General features: G+C 42.3%; 1 protein-coding gene across 7 annotated transcripts in view; it reads right to left on the minus strand.

Annotated features, from left to right (window-relative positions):
- ASIP (agouti signaling protein) overlaps positions 1–21759 on the minus strand; it is a 199155-nt gene that overhangs the window by 20988 nt on the left and 156408 nt on the right. Inside the window, 1 exon segment of one of the 7 annotated variants that reach the window (NM_001122939.1) lies at positions 3780–3931. The exons of the other annotated variants lie outside the window; for them this stretch is intronic. The gene's annotated coding sequence lies outside the window, so the exon portion shown is untranslated. 7 annotated transcript variants of the gene reach the window in all.

The raw sequence follows: 21759 nt of genomic DNA on the forward strand, positions 1-21759 counted from the left end.
GTAGAAATACAGAAACCAAAAAGTATTTACTCTATTTCTCAAGCCTGAGTTTTAGAACTCCATTTTCATACACAGTGTTCCAACGACAAAACTGTCAATCATCAGACTAAAAATACACATAATGTTGTATTTATGAGACAAATACAAATTAAAAATAATTCTTAAAATAATGTGCCCGCTAGGGGAGGGTGATGCATTTTCCCAATCATTGGCTCCTTCTTTACTGATAAATCTCCCCCCAGGGCAGAGACTGCAAATGCTGCCACAGCAGCAGTCAGGGATGGCTCTTCACATATGGGATGCACGTTTCCCAAAGTGGAGTGGGCCCTCTTTCATCAAGGCGTAAACTGAGAGTGGAATGAGTTACAGGCACATCTGCTAGTTGAGATGCTGAATCTGGAGCCCTGAGAGTCTGGTATCCTGTTTTCAATAAGGAGAGCCACTGGGAAGTGTAAGGGAAAGGGCTGCCTGAGGGAAGTGGAGACCTCTCTTGTAGCTGGTGCCGCTGTGGGCAGCAGGGTGGGAAAGAGGAGGAGGAAGAGAAGAAAGCTTGTGGATGCTAACAAAGTCTCTTTCTCTGACCAAAAACACTAGTAAGTTCTTTTGAGTCCTCTTCTTAATTAGGCTTTGAGCTTGGCCCCAGTCTTTGGGTATGGAGTTCAGTTTAGGAAAAATTCTACTAAATAAGTTTTGCAAGAATTCTCTTAACATGTAATCAAGTTCCTCATCCTCCACCTTTGAAGTATAAGCCTTTGGCGGGCTTTTAGCAAGAACTCCCTACCCTTAATGTTTCCTCTTAGTAGTTTTTCATCCACTGGCCCCCTCGCTTTACTCTCTGGCTATAAATCCCCAGTAGCCTTTGCTGTATTTGGAATTGAGCACAATTGCTCTCTCCTAAATCCGTATTGCAATAGTCTTTTAAAACATTTAAATAAGCATCAGAATAATTTTATAACACTAAAATTTTTTCATATGTTGAGCTATATCTATATACAGACTGATCTGGCTATTGTCACTGAATTGACTAGTTTACTTCATATGCTTAACAGATGCCAAATTGAACAACATTCTAACAAGTGGTGTGATATTGTAAAATGCATATTTGATCTTTGATGATAAGGTTGAGACTTTCAGTCCCATCCCCCAACCTCCAGGGAATGGAGAGGGGGGTTGGAGGTTAAGTTGGCCAATGATTTAATAAATCATGCCTATGTAATAAAGTCCTAAAAGGACAGGGTTTGAAGAGCTTTCTGAGAGCTGAACGTGTGGAGGTTCCTAGAGGGTGGTGTACCTGGGGAGGGCATGGAAGCTTCATGCCCCTTCCTACATTCCCTGCTTTATCCATTTCTTTGTCTGGTATTCATTGATACCCTTTGTAACATTCCTCATAATAACTGGTAAATGTAAGTAAGTGTTTCCTGAGTTCTAGGAGCCACTCTAGCAAATTAATTGAATCCAAGGGGGTTGTGGAGGGACACTGATTTATAGCTGGTTGGTCAGAATCACAGGACAAACAATCTAGGCCATCTATTGCAATCGGTATCTGGAGGGGTGGCAGACAGTCTTAGGGACGGAGCGCTCGATCTCTGGGTACACCGTGTCAGAGATGTATTGGAGGGAACACAGCTGATGCCTACTGCAGAACTGATTGCTTGCTTAGTGTTTGGGGAATCCCCTCACCCCTCATTTGGTCAGAGAAGCTTTCTGTGTTGATTATTGAGTGATAGTACAGGAGAAACTGGGTGCCTGTTTTCTCCTATATCCTCAAGTAGTTTGGATCTTATGTAGGTAGCCTGCTTTAGGATTTTTCTTCTGAGACCAAGAACCATAGACCAGGGCTCTGCCTAAGAGGCCCTGAGTTAGAATTTGAGAGGAGGCCTGAGGCTGAGTTCCTTCTCAAGAAGCAAAAGAACATGAATCACCCAGGAAGCTTCTTGTCAATGTGAAATCTGTCTCCATATTCCACTGAAACAGAGTCAGGCTTCCCAGACACTCATTCTCAGGAAATACAATGCTTGCAGGAACTATTAAATGATTACTTTCAGTCTGTGACATTATTCCCTTCAGCCTACTTTACCCATCATTATTCAACAAAGATGTTAGTGAGTAATTTATATCCATTTTGTTTTTGCTCTTTAGAACCACTTCAGTCTCTTTTCTTTGTCCTAGTAGTCATTCTGTCTTTTCATTTTCTGAATTCCTTTTACCTGAGTGACACCTTGTACTCACTAAGTATGGCTGAAGCTAAGCTACTGCTTCTCAACAATTACAGCAGAAGGAAGGGAAGATACTTTGATGTCAAAATTTTCTGCTGAAAAGGCTCAAGTTAGAATCATGGAAGTATAGCTGAGCAAACATTAAGACACAATATACATGTTAATTTTTTTGAGAAAATGGAAAAGTTTTGAGGCATACAACTATGAAAATATTTTTTGGAGTGGATCAAGATCTCTTGATCCCACTGTTTCCAAAATAACCAAGGAAAACCAAAAGTGACTCCAACATTCCACCGTTTTAACCTCCTAGAGGCTTTACAATGGAAACAGCAGGGTAAATGTACAACATCACTGAGCAGAGCAAACCCATCTACAACTAAACACATGAACCTGAGCTTTCACCTAATAAACATTAATGTGTCAAAATGAACATCCATTCTGAAAAACACTTAAAAAGAAAAAGGAGATATGTAATACATGGAATTTTGATTATCTGTTTCAGCTCTAATAAACATGAAATGAATCAATGCTACACATGCAGACTGACCTTCAAATCCTATACTCTGCTTTGTAAGAGCCTTTAGAAATTCGATTCTAGAAGCAGCTTTCTGTAGACATCTAAAGAAGTGCTAAAATGTGACTTTGGGGGCATGGTTGATATTTAGAAGTACTTCTTCCTTAGGCAAATTTTTTAAATAATAATTATTTTTTATTTGAAAGAGAGAGAGATATCTTCCATTACTAATTCGTTCTTCAAATACAACAACCAGGTCTGGGAGTCCAGAATTCAAGTGGGTCTCTCATATGTGTGGCAGGGACCCACCTACTTGAGCCACCATCTGTTGCCTCCCAGGGTGGGCATTAGCAAGAAACTGGCATGGAGAGCAGAGCTGCGATTCAAACCCGAGTGTTCTAGCAGCGGCTTAACTGCCACACCAAACAGCCCCCCATTTCTTAGCATAATTTACACTTTGTTTTTACTGCTAGGAAATGGAAAAGGCAGGGTAAAGAGAAATAAGAAGTGGCTAGCAAAAGGTTAATTGCTTCCTTTATGCTAAAATCTTCAAAATAAATCCCAAAAACTAAATCAAATAAATCTGTTTAACTTTCCAAAAAAATGATGGATGACTGACAAGTTCTTTACTCATTCTGGAAGCACATTATACTGCCAACTAAACTCAAATGCTTCTCCCCAAAGAGTGAGGCCAAGGAATTTTATTTTTTATCTTGCAGCCAAGGAGGTTTGCTACTTGCTTGTGTGTAATTTCAAAGATAAGAACAAGACAACAACCTTTCAAACTACAAAAATTATTTCAAACTTTATCTCACAGGCAGGAAGATTCCTACAAATCCACAATAGAAAGAGGAAATGCTTCATTATCTGATTAGCAGCAATAAGGAGAACAGGAGAGTAGATTTTAAAAAAGCAGAAAAAGTAAAGGGTAGCCCCTATTTTACAGAAGGGATCTCTAGTAATGCTGGTCATTTGAAACTTAAATTTAGAGAAGGAGAAAGAATTTCTGTAGGCAGCAGCAGAAAAGAAAATTGTTTCCTCCTACTTACAGTGCAAGTGACTATGCCCTTAATCAGCCTCTCTAAGGGAAGCCAGAGCAGAGCGTCTTTTCTGTCCTTGGGTAGCAGAGGCAAGGCGTGTTGCTGTGAGATTTTTTAAAGACCCCAGGAGCTCCCAGCAGCTGGCTTCCCCATTTCATTCTGTTGCTTTCAGCCAAGCAAAAACCGTGCCTTCATACCCATCTCAGTGGTCATAAGTCTTGTGGTCTGGTCTTCCTATATTTCTTCCTAGTGTTTAGACTTGGAATTGGTGTTGACACTGAAGTTAGAAGAAATTAGAAGGGAAGTGGTTATGCTGAGGACACTCCATGGGCAAAATTTAATGAGAATTTAATTCAAAATGGGTCCCAGGAGACAGAATGAAACTTAGGCATAGTGAATTAACCTGGAAAAACAAATGCTGCCAAAGAAGGGTTTAATCCTACTTCTTTCAAAAATTCTGGGTGGGCTAGGAACAGTTGGTGGAGAAATTAAACATGAGATGGGCAGATTGCTGAGTCCCAGCTTACCTTATTAGTAAAATCTCTTTGGGGACTTTCAATATTGGTCTCAAAATTTTCAAATTTCCATGTAAACTTTCAACAGTAGAAGGAACTGCTCTCCTGACTCTAAGCTATTATGCTGTGGCTCACATCCTCACTTGGCTTTTCCATGACTCAACTAGAATTTATAATTTATGAGCCCTTGGGTAATGTGAAACTTAGAGGTTCTGCATAATAAAGCAACTTAATACAAAGCCCAGCATTAAACATTGTCTGTTTTTGTGGGGATAGGGATAAAAAGGTCAAATAGAGGTAACATTGATTAATCCTTATTTATAGGGACCTTTATTTTTTTTTTTAATTTTTTTGGTAGTTTTAAAGGCAAGGACAACTTGAAAGAGAAGTAAGTAAGGAATCTGGAGGTCTGGATCCTAGTTCAGACTTTTGTTACTCTTTTCTGTTGCCTTGGGCAAGTCACATAAACTGAGTGACACTATTTCACATACCTTCCACAAAGGGTTGGAAAGATGACCAAAAGGAATACTTTAGACACCTTGAAAACTATGAAGCATTCCACAAAAGTGAATGTTCTCTAAATTTTAATTCATTACATAACCCACCAAATAAACTCTTTGGGCAGATAATGACTTTGGAGGAGGAAAACAACGTCTGGAGTCTGATGGATTTTAGGTGATAGAGGTGGAGCTAAGTGGGAAAGAAGAAGAAAAAAAGAGGGACCAATGCTGTGACAAAGTGGGTAAAGCTGCCACTTGCAGTGCCAGCATCCAATATGGGCGCCAGTTTGAGACCCAGCTGCTCCACTTCCAATCCAGCTCTCCGCTATGGCCTGGAAAAGCAGAGGAAGATGGCCCAAGTGCTTGGGCCCTTGCACTCACATGGGACACCCAGAAGAAGCTCAGTGCAGCTCTGGACGTTGCAGCCATCTGGGTAGTGAATCAGTGGATGGAAGACCTCTCTTTCTCTCTCTGCCTCTGCCTCTCTGTAACTCTGCCCTTCAAATAAATAAATAAATCTTAAAAAAAAAAAAAAAAAAGACAAGACATTGAGTTCCTAGAGAAAGCCCTGGCTCAGTGCTGATTGGGGTTTATAATTCTAAAATATAATCCTGTGGAAGTGTAGAGTAATGGAATGTAAGCAAACAATCAAAAATTACTATTTCCCTTAAACTAATTAACTAGGAGAGGATTCTAGAAAATGGCAGAGTAGAATGCGCAAGAGGGACTGGCACTATGGTGTAGCAGGTTAAGCTGCAGCCCCGGGTGCCAGCATCCCATCTGGGCAGTGGTTCCCATCCTGGCTGCTCCACTTTCAATTCAGCTCCTTGCTAATGCACCTGGGAAAGCAGTGGAAGGTGGTCCAAGTGCTTGGACCGCTGCACGCATGTGGGAGACTCATGAGAAACTCCAGGCTCCTGGCTTTGGCATAGTCCAGCCTGGCCATTGAGGCCATTTGGGGAGTGAATCAGAGGATGGAAGATCTCTCTCTCTCTGTGTCTCCTCCTTTCTCTGTAACTCTGCCTTTCAAATAAATAAAAGGTAAATCTTTAAAAAAAAAAAAAAGAATTGTACTGACAGAATCTATAAAAAATTTTGGAAACTTTGGAGTTTCAACTTCCAGGGCAAGGCTTTGGTGGTAAAGTTTGGTTAATTTCATTAAATTTAGCTCTTAGCATGATAGCAGCTACCCATCTTTGAACCCCAGCCCCATGGTAGATAGCTGTGTACATTTCCTGGAGTAGCCTCACAAAGCTTGCGGGGACCAAGATGGTCAGAAGGTTTTTGTCTTTCAGATAGTGGGCATCTGTGCCCTGATTGCTGTTTGCTACTTCTGATCATAATGATGCACACAGAGAGGTCAGGCTGGGTTATTGTTGTACCTTCCTCCAGTGTTAAAGCCCTTCTCTTTTCAGCTGAAGTGACTTACACGGGACTTAAAGGGCCAGTGTCCCTCTTTTTTCTTCCTAAAGACTAGGACACTTGGGCATTTGGCAGAGCTATTAAGTCACTGCTTAGGATGCCCACATCCCATATTGGAGTGCCTGGTTTGAATCTTGGCTTCCTCTCTTCTTCCTCACTTTTAAAAAAGTTTTATTTATGTGAAAGGAAGAGTTATACAGCGATAGAGGGAGAGACAGTGAGAGATCTTCCATCTGACAGTTTACTTCTCAAATGGTCACAATGGCTGGGGCTAGGCCAGGTTGAAGCTAAGATCCTGGAACTCCATCTGGATTTCCCACATGGGTGGCAGGGGCCCAAACACTTGGGCCATCTTCCACTGCTTTCCCAGACCATTTAGCAGGGCACGGTATCAAAAGTGGAGTAGCTGGCACTAACTGGTGCCCATATGAGATGCCTGTGCACAGGCTGCCACCCAATCCACCATGCCACAATTCCAGCCCCTCATTCACTTCCTTTTTCTTTCTTTCTTTCTTTCTTTTTTTTTTTTTTTTTTTAAGGAAGGGCTAGACTTTTCTTTCTTTCTTTGAGAGGTAGAGTTACAGACAAGGAGAGGTAGAAACAGAGAGACAGAGGTCTTCCATCTACTGGTTCACTCCCCAGATGGCTGCAATGGCCCGAGCTAGGCTGATCCAGAGCCAGGAGCCAGGAGCTTCTTCTGGTTCTTCCACACAAGTGCAGGGCCCCAAGCACTTGGACCATCCTTCACTACTTTCCCAGGTTCATTATCAGAGAGCTGGATGGGAAAAGGAAAAGCTGAGCTACGAATCAGCTCCCAGGTGGGATGCTGGCACAACAGGTGAAGGCTTAGCCTACTGTGCCATAGTGCCAGCCCCCTTCATTCACTTTTTTTTTTAAGAATTATTTTATTTATTTGAAAGAGAGAGGTAGAGCCAGAGAGAAAGAGAGAGGAGAGAGGAGAGAGGAGAGAGAAGAGAGGAGAGAGGGGAGGGGAGGGAGAGAGAGAGAGAGAGAGAGAGAGTCTTCTATCCCTCTGGTTCACTCCCCAAATGACCCCAATGGCCAGAGCTGAGCTGATCCGAAGCAGGAGCTAGGAGTTTCCTCTGGATCTCCCATGTGGGTGCAGGGGCCCAAGGAGTTGAGCAATCTTCCACTGCTTTCCCAGGCCACAGCAGAGAACTGGATTGGAAGAGGAGCAGCCAAGACTTGAACCGGTGCCCATATGGGATGCCAGTGCTGCAGGCTGGGGCTTTAACCTGCCACGTAACAGCACTGCCCCCCTCACTCACTTCTGATCCATCTTCCTACTAATGCACACTCTGGGAGACATCAAGTAATGGCTCAAGTACTTGGGTCCCTGCCACCCACATGTGAGACCTAGATGGAGTTCTAGACTCTTGGCTTTGGCCTAGACCAGCGCTGGCTTTTGTAGGTATAGGGGAGTGAACCAGCAGATGGAAGATCTCTTTCTGTCTATCTCTCTGGCTGTCTCTGTCTTTCAGATAAAATAAAAATACATGAATAAAAAAATTTAAAAGTCTAGCACATCCAAAATACCAGTGTATACATGGGGAAAATTAGAAAGTGACCATGTATGCTCAGGGAAAGGCCCAGCAGGTAGGGAAGGGGAGAACCTGATTTACAGAGTTACTACAGTTTTAGCTTCAAATGTCTAGTTTTCAACAAAAAACCCACAATGCATACAAAGAAACAGGAAAGTATGGCACACAAAGAAAACAATATCGACAGAAACTATCTTTAAAAAAGTTCTGATGGCAGGTCTAATAGACAATAACATTAAGACATTGTCATAGAAATGTTCAAAGCACTAAAGGAAGATGTGGAGACAGTCAAGAAAACAATGTATGAACAAAAGGGAACTATCTACAGAGATTGAAAACCTAAAAAGAAGCCAAAGAGAAATTTTGGAGCTGAAATGTACAATAATTGAAATAACTGCACTAGAGGGATTCAAAAGTAGATTTAAGCAAACAGAAGAAAGAATCAGCAAACTTGAAGACAGACCCATGGGAATGACCAAGTCTAAGGAATGAAAGAAAAAAGACTGAAGAAAAGTGAACAGAGTCTAGGGACGTGTGGAACACCATCAAGCAGAATAGCATATACACAGTGGGAGTGCCAGAAAGAGAGGAGAGAGAGAATTTGAAAACTTCTAAGATTTGCTAAATACATAAATATTCAAGAAGTTCAACAAAATCCAAGAATTCAAAGAGGTCTACACAAAGACTCAGTTTAGTCAAATTTCTTTTTCTGTCTTTATTTTAAAAATTGTTTTTGTTTTGCTAAAATAAATATTAACAATCATGTTAGCCTTCAGTGAGTCATTTTTTTGTTGTTGTCGAAGGACTTTTCTTTGATGTTGATGGCTGCTAATGGATCGGGTGGTAGTTGCTGAGTTTTAGGGTAGCTGTGGCAACTTTTTTTTTTTTTTTGGACAGGCAGAGTTAGACAGTGAGAGAGAGAGAGAGACAGAGAAAAAGGTCTTCCTTCAGTTGGTTCACCCCCCAAATGGCCGCCACGGCCCGCGCACTGGGCTGATCTGAAGCCAGGAGCCAGGTACTTCCTCCTGGTCTCCCATGTGGGTGCAGGGCCCAAGCACTTGAGCCATCCTCCACTGCCTTCCCCAGGCCACAGCAGAGAGCTGGACTGGAAGAGGAGCAACCAGGACAGAATCTGGCACCCCAACTGGGACTAGAACCTGGGGTGCTGGTGCCGCAGGCAGAGGATTAGCCTAGTGAGCTGCAGCACCGGCCGGCAACTTCTTAAAAAAGAAAACAAAGAAGTTTGCTGCACTGATTCAATCTTCCTTTCACCAACACTTTCTCCACAGCAAGCAATGCTGCTGAAAGCATTTTAGTCACAGAAAAACTTTTAAAGTTAGAGTCAATCCTCTCAAACTCTGCTGATACTTTATTGACTACCTTTATGTAACATTCTAAATCCTTTGTTGTCATTTCAAAAATGATCATAGCATCTTCATCAGGAGTAGAGTCCATCTCAAGAAATCACTTTCTTTGCTAACCCATAAGAAGTAGCTATTCAACTATAAAGTTTTATCATGAGATTATAGCAATTGTAAAATCAAACTTTTGGGAGCCAAAACCAAAGAATTTTGGAAACAGCAAGAGAGAAGTGACCCATCACATATAAGTAATGATACTGTTACACAAGATTATCAGCAAATTTTTTTTTTTTTTTTTTTTTTTTTTTTTTTTTTTTTTTTTTTGACAGGCAGAGTGGACAGTGAGAGAGAGAGACAGAGAGAAAGGTCTTCCTTTGCCGTTGGTTCACCCTCCAATGGCCGCCGCGGCCGGCGCACCGCACCGATCCGATGGCAGGAGCCAGGAGCCAGGTGCTTTTCCTGGTCTCCCATGGGGTGCAGGGCCCAAGCACCTGGGCCATCCTCCACTACACTCCCGGGCCACAGCAGAGGGCTGGCCTGGAAGAGGGGCAACCGGGACAGAATCCGGCGCCCCGACCGGGACTAGAACCCGGTGTGCCGGCGCCGCTAGGCGGAGGATTAGCCTAGTGAGCCGCGGCGCCGGCCCTATCAGCAAATTTTTTATCAGACACTTTGGAGACCAGAAGCCAGTGAAAACATAGATATTCAAAATGCTGAAAGAAAACTGTCAAATAACAATTCTACATCTGGATCATCTCAGTTGATATAAAAAAGGCATTTGGCAAAATCCAACACCCGTTCATGATAAAAACCAAACAAGTTTGGAATAGAAGGGAACTATGTCAACATAAAAAAAATACATGGAAAATCCAAAGTAAACATCATAATGGTCAAAGACTGAAAGCTTTTCTTCCAACGTCAGGAACAAGGCAAACATGCCTGTGGTTCACCACTTTTATTCAACACAGTATTAGAAATTGTAGCCAGAGTAAATAGGCATGAAAAACAAGTTAAGGGTATCCAAATTAGAAAGGAATGGGGTGGGCATTGTGGCACAGTAGGTTAAGTTGCTACTTGTGATGCCACAGTCCCATATTGGAGTGCTGGTTTGAATCATAGTGCCTCTGCTTCTGATTCAATTTCCTGCTAATGCACCTGGGAAGGTAGCAGATGATGGCCAAAGTCTTTGAATCACTGCTACCTATGTAGGATGGAGTTCCTGGATTGCTTGTGCACTCGCTCTCGCTCGCTCTCTCTCTCTGCCTTTCTTTTCTTTCTTTCTTTCTTTTTTTAAATGTATTTCTGGGCCAATTGCCTTTAAGCAAGGCATGAGGTATAATGGACTTTTTTTTTTTTTAAGATTTATTCATTTACTTAAAAGTCAGAGTTACACACACACACACACACACACACACAGAGAGAGAGAGAGAGAGAGAGAGAGAGTTCTTCCATCTGCTGGTTCACTCCCCAAGTGGCCACAATGGCCAGAGCTGCGCTGATCCAAAGCCAGGAGCCAGGAGCTTCTTCTGGGTCTATCACGCGGGTGCAGGGGCCCAAGGACTTGGGCCATCCTCCACTGCTTTCCCAGGCCATAGCAGAGAGCTGTATCAGAGTTGAGCAGCCGGGTCTCAAACCGGCACCCATATGGGATGCCAGCGCTTCAGGCCAGGGCGTTATCCCACTGAGCCACTGAGCCACAGAGCCGGCCCCTCTCTCTGCCTTTCAAATAAATAATTAAAAAAAAAATTAGAAAGGAAAAAGTAAAACTATCTCTACTCATAGAAAGTTATGATCTGATTTGTAGAAAACCCTAAAGAGTCCACAAAACATTTTAGAATCAATATATGGATTTAGCAAAACAGTAAGATACAAAGTCAATACACAAAAATCTGTTGCATTTATATATATTAGAAATGGATAATCTGAAAAATAAATGAATAAAATAATTCCATTTTTTAACAGCATCAAAAAAATATTTAGGCTTTAACTTAGTTCAGGAAGGGAAAGCTTTGTACAATTAAAACTATAAAGCATTGCTGAAAGAAATTAAAACAAATGGAAACAAATCACTCGTTCATAGATTATAAAGCTTACTGTTAAGATGTCAAAAGTATCCAAAACAATCTACAGATTCAGTGCAATCCCAATGACTTTTTTTCCCCGCAGAAATAGAAGAAAAATACATCTTAAAATCTGTATAGAATCTTACAAAACTCCAAATATCCAACATAATCTAAGAAAAAAATGAGAGCAATGAAGCCAGCATTGTGGTACAGCAGGTTAAGCAAATGCTGTTGTGCCAACATCCCATATTGGAGCACTAGTTGGAATCTCTGTTGTTCCATTTCCAATCCAGCTCCCTGCTAATGTGCCTGGGAAGGCAATGGAGGATGGCCCAAGTCCTTGGGCCCTTGCCACCCACATGGGAGACCTGGATAAAGTTCCTGATTCCTGGCTTCAGCTTGGGCCAGCTCTGGATGTTGTGACCATTTGGGAAGTAAACCAGTGGATAGAAGAGCTCTTTCTAATAAATTTTAAATTAATTATTTACATTTGAAATGTATTTATTTATTTGAGAGTCAGAGAGAGAGAGAGAGAGAACGCGCGCTCTCCCATCCACTGGTTCACTCTCCAAATGTCCACAATACTTGGGGCTGGGCTGGAGCTAAAGCCAGGAGCTGGGAACTCAATCCAAGTTGTAGATGAACCAGCACATGAAAGATATCTCTCTCACCCTCTAATTCTGCCTTTTAAATAAATAAAATCTTCCTTTATTAATTGTTTAAAATAAATATTGTTTTTAAAAATATTTATTTTATTATTTGAGAAGCAGAGCTACAGATAGAGGAAGACACACAGAGAGGTCTTTCATCCACTGGTTCACTCCCCAAATGGCCACAATGGCCCAGAGCTGGGCTGATTGGAAGCCAGGAGCCAGGAGCTTCTTCCAGGTCTACCACAAGGATGCAGGGGCCCAAGTACTTGGGCCATTTTCCACTGCTTTCTCAGACCATTAGAAGAGAGCTGGATCAGAAGTGGAGAAGCTGGGACTCAAACAGGTGCCCATATGGGATCATGGAACCACGGGCGGAGGCTCAAACTACTACACCACAGTGCCAACCCCTAATTCTTTTTTTTTTAAGAACAAAACTGGAGGATAGAACCTCCTGATTTTAAAACTTACTTACTACAAAACTATAACAATCAAAACAATGCAGTACTCACATACAAACGAATATATAATAATGGTAAAGAACAGATAGCTCATAGGGACCAGCAGCAGATTAAAGCCCTGGCCTCCAGCACTGACATCCCTTATTGGCACCAATTCAAGTCCCAGATGCTCTACTTCTGATCCAGCTCTCTGCTGATGGCCTGGAAAAGCAATGAAACTTGACCCAAATTCTTGGGCCCCTGTAGCCATGTGGGAGACCCAGAAGAAGCTCCTGGCTCCTGGCTTTGGATCAGCTCATCTCCAGCCATTGTGGCCATCTGGGGAGTGAATCAGCAAATGGAGGACCTCTGTCTCTACCTCTCTCTGTAATTCTTACAAGTAAATAAAATAAATCTTTTGTTTTTTAAAAAGAGCCCATAAGTATATGGTCGAATGATTAAAAATTTTTATTTTTTTTTAAAAATCTGAGAGGGACAGAGGGAGAGAAAGAAAGAGAGACACATACAGCCCCCAAATGTCACATTAGCTGAGGCTGGGACAGGGCCAGAGCCAGGAGCCAGGATTGCAATCAGGTTTCCCATGTGCATGGCAGGAATCCATTTACTTGAGCCATCGCTGTTGCCTCCCAGGGTCTCCACGGAAAATGAATCAGGAGCCAGAGTGAGGAATTGACCCCAGGCATTCCAATGTGGGACATGGATATCTTAACCACTAGGCTAAATGCCCTCTCCTGATCAAATAATTTTAAAGTTATTTATTTATATTTTTTTATTTGAAAAGCAGGGTTGGGTGGAGAGAGAGAGACTGATCTTCCATCCACTGGTTCACTCTCCAGAGTCCCACATGACCAGGGCTGAAGCCAGGGGCCTGAAACTCTGTCCAGGTCTCCCACATGAGTGGCAGAAATCAAGAACCTGATCCATCATCTTTTGTCTTTATTAGCAGAAAACTGGATCAGAAATGGAGAAGCCAGGATTTGAACAAAGCATTCTGATTCAGGGTGTGGGCCCAATGTCTACTCCAAGTGATTTTTGACGAGATTACTTTGTTTTTTAAAAATTTTTATGTCATGTGTATTTTTGTTGAAAGTTTATTTGTTTGAAAGGCAGAATTACAAAGAAGCAGAGGCAGAGAGAGAGAGAGAGAGGGATCTTCTATCTACTGGTTCACTCCCTAAATGCCTGCAAGGGCTGGAGCTGGACTGATCCAAAGCCAGGAGCCAGGAGCTTCTTCAGAGTCTCCCACGGGAGTGCAGGGGCCCAAGGACTTGAGCCATCTTCCACTGCTTTTCCAGGCCATAGCAGAGAGCTGGATCAGAACTGGGACAGCTGGGTCTCAAACAGGTGCCCATATGGGATGCCGGAACTGCAGACAGCGGCTTTACCTGCTACACCACAGTGCTGGCCCCTGACAAGATTATTAATGAGGGGAAAGAACAGTCTTTTCAACAAAGAATGGAAAAAGTAGGCGTCATGTGCAAAAAATGAAGTTAGACCCTTCTTTCATAACATATATAGAATTTACTCAAAATGAATTTAAACCTAAATGTAAGACCTAAAACTATAAAATTCTTATAAGAAAACATAAGGAAAAAGCTTAATGTCATTGGATTTGGCAATAATTTTTTGGACATGACACCAAAGTCACAGGCAACAAAAGAAAAAACAAACTAGATTTTATGAAAAATTAAATATTTTATGCATTCAAAGACAGCATCAACAGAGTAAAAAGCAACCCACAGAATGAGAGGATATATTTACAAATCACATACAAAGGTGTTTCAAAAAGTTCATAGAAAATGGAATTAAAAGATAAGGTTATTTTGGTGTAAAACATTTTTGAATTTTAGGCATATAAGGATTTTTTTTTTTTTTTTTTTGGACAGGCAGAGTTAGATAGTGAGAGAGAGAGACAGAGAGAAAGGTCTTCTTTCTGTTGGTTCACTCCCCCAAATGGCCGTTATGGCAGGTGTGGTGCGCTGTGCCGAACCGAAACCAGGAGCCAGGTGCTTCCTCCTGGTCCACTGCACTCTTGGGCCATAGTAGAGAGCTGGACTGGAAGAGGAGCAACCGGGACAGAATCCGGCACCCCAACCGGGACTAGAACCTGGGGTGCCAGCGCCGCAGGCAGAGGATCAGCCTAGTGAGCCGTGGTGCCGGCCCAGCATACAAAGATTTTTTAGGGGTAGGTGTTTGGCCTAGTGGATAGGATACCGGGTAAGACACCATGTCCCATATCAAGTGCCTGGGTTTGATATCTGGCTCTAGTTCCTAACTCCAGCTTCCTGCTAATGCAGACCTCAGGGAGCAGTTGTGATGAGTCAAGTAATTGGATTCCTGCCACTCATGTAGGACATCTGGCTGCTACAGGCATTTAGGGAGTGAACAAATTTTGGCTCTCTCTCTCTCTCTCTCTCTCTCTCTGTCCTTGTCTTTTAAATAGAAATTAAAAAAAATATTCTCGGGGCTGGCGCTGTGGTGCAGTGGGTTAACACCCTGGCCTGAAGTGCCAGCATTACATATGGGCACTGGTTTGAGACCTGGCTGCTCCACTTCCAATCCAGCTCTCTGCTATGGCCTGGGAAAGCAGTAGAAGATGGCCCAAGTCCTTGGGCCTCTGCACCCATGTCAGAGACCCGGAGGAAGCTCCTGGCTCCTGGCTTCGGATCAGCCCCGCTCTGGGTCGTTTCGGCCAACTGGGGAGTGAACCAGTGGATGGAAGACCTCTCTCTCCCTCTCTCTCTCTGCCTCCCCTTTTCTCTGTGTGTAACTCTAACTTTCAAATAAATAAATAAATCTTAAAAAAATTTTCATACATGGGGCCAGCTCTGTGGCACAGCAGGTTAAAGCCCCGACCTGCAGTATTGGCATACCATATGGGTACCAGTTTGAGTCCCCGCTGCTCCACTTCCTTTCCAGCTCCTTGCTGGTGCGCTGGGAAAATAGTGGAAAATGGCCCAAGTCCTTGGGCCTCTGCACCCATGTGGGAGATCCAGAAGAAGCTCTTGGCTCTTGGCTTAGGATTGGCTCAGTTCTGGCCATTGCAGCCATTTTGGGAATGAATCAGCGGGTGGTTGACCTCTCTCTGACTCTACTTCTCCCTATGACTCTGTCTTTCAGATACATAAAATAAGTCTTTAAAAATTTTCATACAAATTTTAAAAGTTCAGGAAAAATCTGGATTTTGAAAAAAAAAACTATGCATGAATTTCAAAATTGCACTAGAATGAAGTTATTTTAAAATTTTATTTTCCACAACCTTTTTGAATTCCATTTATACCTGATAGGAATTACTATTCTGAATATATAAACCCTAAAACCCAATTTTTTAAATATGCAATTTTAAAAGGGGCATAGGATTTGAATAGACATTTCTCTAAAGATATATGAATGCCCAATAAGCTCATAAAATATGCTGAATATCACAATGCATTATGGAAATGTGATTAAAGACCACAGTGGGCTACAACTTTACAATCACTAGAAGCAACTATTGTTTGGAAACTTCATACACTGTGGTGGGAGCAGCAATTGATATGGACCTTAGTCTGGGGTATAATGCAGTGCTGGAAATCATTCACTATTTCTGGCAAAATAGTATTCATCAGTTACAATGGCTAAATTAAACTCTGGAAGACCTTGTGAAGTTGTGAAGATGAGATCAGTGGAGAAGTTAGGACAATCATTCACACAGCAAAATAAATTGGCAGAGAAAGATTTGCCAAATGTTTGATGAAGAAGTGGAAGAACATACTGAAGGCCATTGAGAAGTGTTAGCAAATGAAGAATTGAAACAACTTGTTGAATCATCTGCAGAAGAACAAACTAAAGCAGAACTAGCAATGTGGACATTATTGAAATTTTCCAGTGTTCGGAATTGCACAGACATTAAGAACAAATTATGGAATACAAATCCTGGTGAAATGCAGCATTGAAGTCACCTGTATGATTACTCAAGGACTATAACCTCTGCTGCAAAGCTCTGATGATTTAAAAAGAGGTAACAACTTCCAACCACACTGTTCTAAGATTTTAGCAAAATCTCTTTAACCATTAAGGATCCCCAAGCTTTGACACTGACATTGTTTGCTCTTAACATCCAACTATTGACATAGCCATGGTTTGATGATACATCTTTTGACATATCTTCAGGTTTAAAGTAGCCTAACACTATGTCACAATGCCTATTTCTTTCACCTTACTTTCATCTCATAATATAGGTATTGTAGGATCTCATATCAACACAAAGAGGATGACTACAGTACAATATTTTGAGAGATCAAATTCACATAATTAATAGTATAATTGTTCTGTTCTATTGTTAGTTGTTCTCTTACACATAATTACACAAATTACACCTAATTTATAAATTAATTTACCATAGACACATATGTATAGGAAAAAGCACAGTATTTATAGAGTTTGGTTCTATCTGTGATTTCAGATGTTTACTGTGGGTCATGGAACATCCTCTGTGGATGAGGGGGCTACTGTATATTTAAAAATGGCTATATTCAGGGCCAGTGTCTTGGTATAGAAGGTAAAGTTGCTGCCCACAATGCCAGTTCAAGTCCCAGCTGCTTTACTTTTTTTTTTTTTTCCAAAAGATTTTATTTATTTATTTACTTGAGAAGTAGAGCCACAGACAGTGAGAGGGAGAGACAGAGAGAAAGGTCTTCCCTCCACTGGTTCACTCCCCAAATGGCCACAACGGCAGGAGCAGAGATGATCTGAAGCCAGGAGCCAGGAATCTCTTATGCGGGTACTGGGCCCAAGCACTCGGGCCATCTTCTACTGTTTCCTCAAGTCATAGCAGAGAGCTAGATCAGAGAGGAGCAGCCAGGACTAGAACCAGTACCCTTACGGGATGCCCGTGCCACAGGCAGAAGATTAACCTACTATGCCACAGCTTTACTTCTGATTCAGGTCTCTGCTAATATGACTGGGAAAGTAGTGGAAGATGGCCCAAATGCTTGTCCTCTACACCTATGTGAGAGGCCGGGAAGAAGCTCCCGGCTCCTGGCTTCAGTATGGCCCAGCCCTGGTTGCTGTGGCCATTTGGGAAATGAATCAGTAGTTAGAAGATTCTCTCTCTCTCTCTCTCTCTGTTTCTCTTTCTCTCTCTGTAATTTTGCCTTTCAAATAAAATAAATCTGTTTTATAGTGGTTATATTGGTAAATTTTGTTATGTATATTTATTTTAAATATTTGTTTATTTAATTTGAAAGTCGGAGTTCTATAAAGAGAGATAGGGAGGAGAGATCTTTTATCTGCTGGTTTACTCACCAGATGGCTACAACAGCCAGTGATAGGCCAGGCTGAAGCCAGGAGTCAGAAGCTTCATCTGGGTCTCTCACAGGGGTGGCAGGGACCCAAACACTTGGGACATCTTCCACTGCCTTTCCCAGGCCATTAGTAGGGAGCTAGATCAAAGGTGGAGCAGCTAGGACCTGAATGCCCATATGGGATGCTGGCATCTGAGGCGAAAGCTTTACACACTATACCACAACTTTGGTTCCTGTTATGTGTATTTAACACAATAAAAAAAAAACTGGAAAAAGTCTCTGAGATAAATATATTATTAAAAAATGTTTAAAAACTAAAAAAAATTTTTTGTCAATACGACAAACAAAAGGTATCCAGCATACAAAAACCACGACCCTTCAGTGAAAAATAAGGAAATAAAATAGATTGTATAAGAACACTGGTCAGAGGGAGGGGAACGGTGCTGTGGTACAGCGGTGCAGCGGGCTAAAGCCCTGGCCTACAGCACCAGTATCCCATATGGGTGACAGTTTGAGTCCCGACTGCTCCACTATTGATTCAGCTCCCTGCTAATGTGCCTGGGAAAGCAGTGGAAGATGGCCCAAGTCCTTGGGCGCCTGCACCCATTTGGGAAACCTGGAAGAAGCTCCTGGCTTCGGATCAGCTCAGCTCTGACCATTGCAGTCATTTGGGGAATAAGCTAGCAGATGGAAGACTTCTCTCTCTGGCTCTCTCTCTCTCTCTGTAACTCTGCCTTTAAAATAAATATAATAAATCTTAACAACAACAACAACAACAACAAAGAACACTGGGGTATGTTAGAGGCAGTTGTGAAGGTAGAAAGTTCCCTAGAAGTTTGGGGATTCAGGTCTTCTCCAACTCTCTATAGGCCCTTGAACAGATTACTCTATAGTCAGTGGTTTTCTAATCTATACAGATTTACCTTAAACTCTAAATCAGGGAATAAAACTTGATATTTTAATTTTTTAATTTCTTTTATTTGACAGGTAGAGTTATAGACAGTGAGAGAGAGAGACAGAGAGAAAGGTCTTCCTTCCATTGGTTCACTCCCCAAATGGCCACCACAGCCGGTGCTGCACCGATCAGAAGCCAGGAGCTAGGTGCTTCTTCCTGATTTCCCATGCGGGTGCAGGTGTCCAAGCACTTGGGCCATCCTCCACTGCCTTCCCGGGCCACAGCAGAGAGCTGGACTGGAAGAGGGGCAGCTGGGACTAGAACCCGGCGCCCATACGGGATGCTAGCACTGCAGGCGGAGGATTAACCAAGTAAGCCACGGCGCCGCATCTTGACTTTTTAACAATCTCATACTACAGAGAAGCAATATTGCCTGGTAGTAAAAGAATTAGGATTACAGGACAGACTCCCTGGGTTCATATGATGTTAACTGTGTAATCTTGAATACATCACTTAACATCTCTGAGCCTCAGTTTCCCAGATATAAAATATATATACAGTACCATTTGCGGGAATTAAATGAGGGGACCACATTGTACCTTAGGCAGTAAAGCCACTGCCTGTGATGCCAGCATCTCATATGGGCTCCGGTTCATGTCCCGGCTGCTCCACTTATGATCCAGCTCCCTGCTAATGGTTTGGGAAAAGCAGTGGGAGATGGCTCATGTGTTTGGGTCCCTGCCACTCATGTGGGATACCCAGATGAAACTCCTGGCTCCTGGCTTCAGCTGGCCTAGCACTGGCCATTGTGGCCATCTGGGGAGTAAACCAGCAGATAGATAGATAGATCTCTCTCTCTCTCTCTCTCTCTCTCTCTCTCTCTCTCTCCCTCCTTCCCTCCCTATTTCTCTGTAACTCTGACTTTCAAATAAATAAACTATGAAAAAAAGAATTAGGCCGGTGCCGTGGCTCAATAGGCTAATCCTCCACCTGCGGCACCAGCACACCAGGTTCTAGTCCTGGTCAGGGTGCCGGATTCTGTCCGGGTTGCCCCTCTTCCAGGCCAGCTCTCTGCTATGGCTTCGGATCAGCGCAGTGCGCCAGCCGCAGAGCACCAGCCGCAGCGGCCATTGGAGGGTGAACCAACAGAAATGGAAGACCTTTCTCTCTGTCTCTCTCTCTCACTGTCCACTCTGCCTGTCAAAAAAAAAAAAAAAGAATTAAATGAGTTAAAACATGTAATGGAATATAGAATAATACTTGCACATAGTAAGCCTTATATGTTTGTGACTATTATTTGAGATTTACCCAAATAATAAAACTTAAAGATTTAGTTCATTCGTTTTAACTGTATAGAAATCTCTGCTTATCTGGTCCCCTGGACCAGAAGATCCATCTCAACACTATGATAGATTTGTAAAGATGGTATTCCAGAGCCCCCAAAGGAGGAGAAGGGTAAGAACATTGTTATCTGAGTGGAGAGAGATACCAGCCGAGTATCTTTTTTTTAAGATTTATTTGTTTAGGGGCCGGCACTGTGGCGCAATGGGTTAAAGCCCTGGCCTGAAGTGCTGGCATTCCATATGGGCACCGGTTCTAGTTCTGGCTGCTTCTCTTCTGATCCAGCTCTCTGGTATGGCCTGGGAGAGCAATAGAAGATGGCCCAAACCCTTGAGCCCCTGCACCCACATGGGAGACCCGGAAGAAGTTCCTGGCTCCTGGCTCCTGGCTCCTGGCTTTGGATTGGTGCAGATCCAGTCGTTGCGGTCATTATTTATTTATTTGAATGGCTGAGTTAGAGAGAGGTAGAGACAGAGAGAGAGAAGTCTTGCATCTGCTGGTTCACACCCTAAACAGCCACAACAGCTAGAGCTGGGCAGTTCTGAAGCCAGGAGCTTCTTCTGGATTCCCGACATGGGTGCAGAGGCCCAAGCACCTGGGCCATCTTCTACTGCTTTCCCAGGCCATAGCAGAGAACTGGATCAGAAGTAGAGCAGCCAGGACTCAAACCTATGCCCATATAGGATGCCAGCACTGCAGGTGGTGGCTTTATCCACTATACCACAGCACCAGCCCCCTCAAGATACCTCTTGATGTATAGATATTCTCAGCTTAAAAGAGAACACAGGGACAGTGATCTTAACAGAATTCAGAGTGAATAAAGAAGTGAGCCATTCAGATGTTGTGACAGTTACTGCCTATATCATGGATGGGATCTGTTGGAGAACGCTAGAATAGAAACAGATTATGACAGAGTCAATTTAGGTATAATCCTTATTTTACTATTCTTGCTAGTAATTTTATATAGTAGACTAACACTATCTTATGCTAAGATTGACATGTATACAGAATTTTGATAACCTATGATATTGTGATATCTTTCTCTTTCTACCTTGGTACCAGTAATTTATATGGAATCTGTAGTTTGAATGTATTTGAATGATTTTCAATATACTTTAGTTCTTTTTGTCTTTCTGGTTTGACCTAGAGAAGCACCAATAAGTTTCAAGTATTCCCATGTGTTCCAGAAGACTAAATCAGTGAGATGAAATCCAGTACCAAGAACTGTGCAAAGCAACTTGTGGGTTAGGAATATAAAGAAAAAACACTGGATGTTTTGTCTACAGCATAATAATTAGGGCAGATAATTAGATGCTCTGGTTTTCAAATGTTTGAATTGCAATAACAGAAAGTTTTGATGCACTGTTGCAATTTTCAGTAATAAAAAAATGTGAAAATGCAGATAAAGGGGACTACTGTACAGTAGTTCTTGGAGAGGAAGCAGTTAGGTCAACAGCCATCCTTGAATATAACCTCCTGTGCCAGGTGTGAAAGTTTCCCAGGGGACTTAGATGATCTCCCTTACATCTGATCCAACTCTGAAATGTTACGACCAAATGGGATCCAGTTATGTTTCTATAGGCTCAGATTCATTCCCGTTTCTTGTAGACTTGGATATGGACAAGCATTATCTATTCATTTTAGCTAAGGATACGAAGAGAAATAAACTTATTCCCTTAGTACTGTTCTACTTATATATTAATTGTCCAAGGTAATTATTTGCTTGTTTTTATGATATTATATCTTCATTAAATCCTCAAGTGTTCATGGTTAAGTAAAATACTGTTTACATTTCCATGGCATATTTGATTTGCTTATCAAGGACTCAGAATTAGTCCATATTTCTTTGAACTAGCATATGTAATCAAAACATAATGAGGCCGGTGTCGTGGCTCACTAGGCTAATCCTCCGCCTGCGGCGCCGGCACCTCAGG

Source organism: Oryctolagus cuniculus, chromosome 11 (assembly GCF_964237555.1).
Source record: "Oryctolagus cuniculus chromosome 11, mOryCun1.1, whole genome shotgun sequence".
Classification (NCBI taxonomy): domain Eukaryota; kingdom Metazoa; phylum Chordata; class Mammalia; order Lagomorpha; family Leporidae; genus Oryctolagus; species Oryctolagus cuniculus.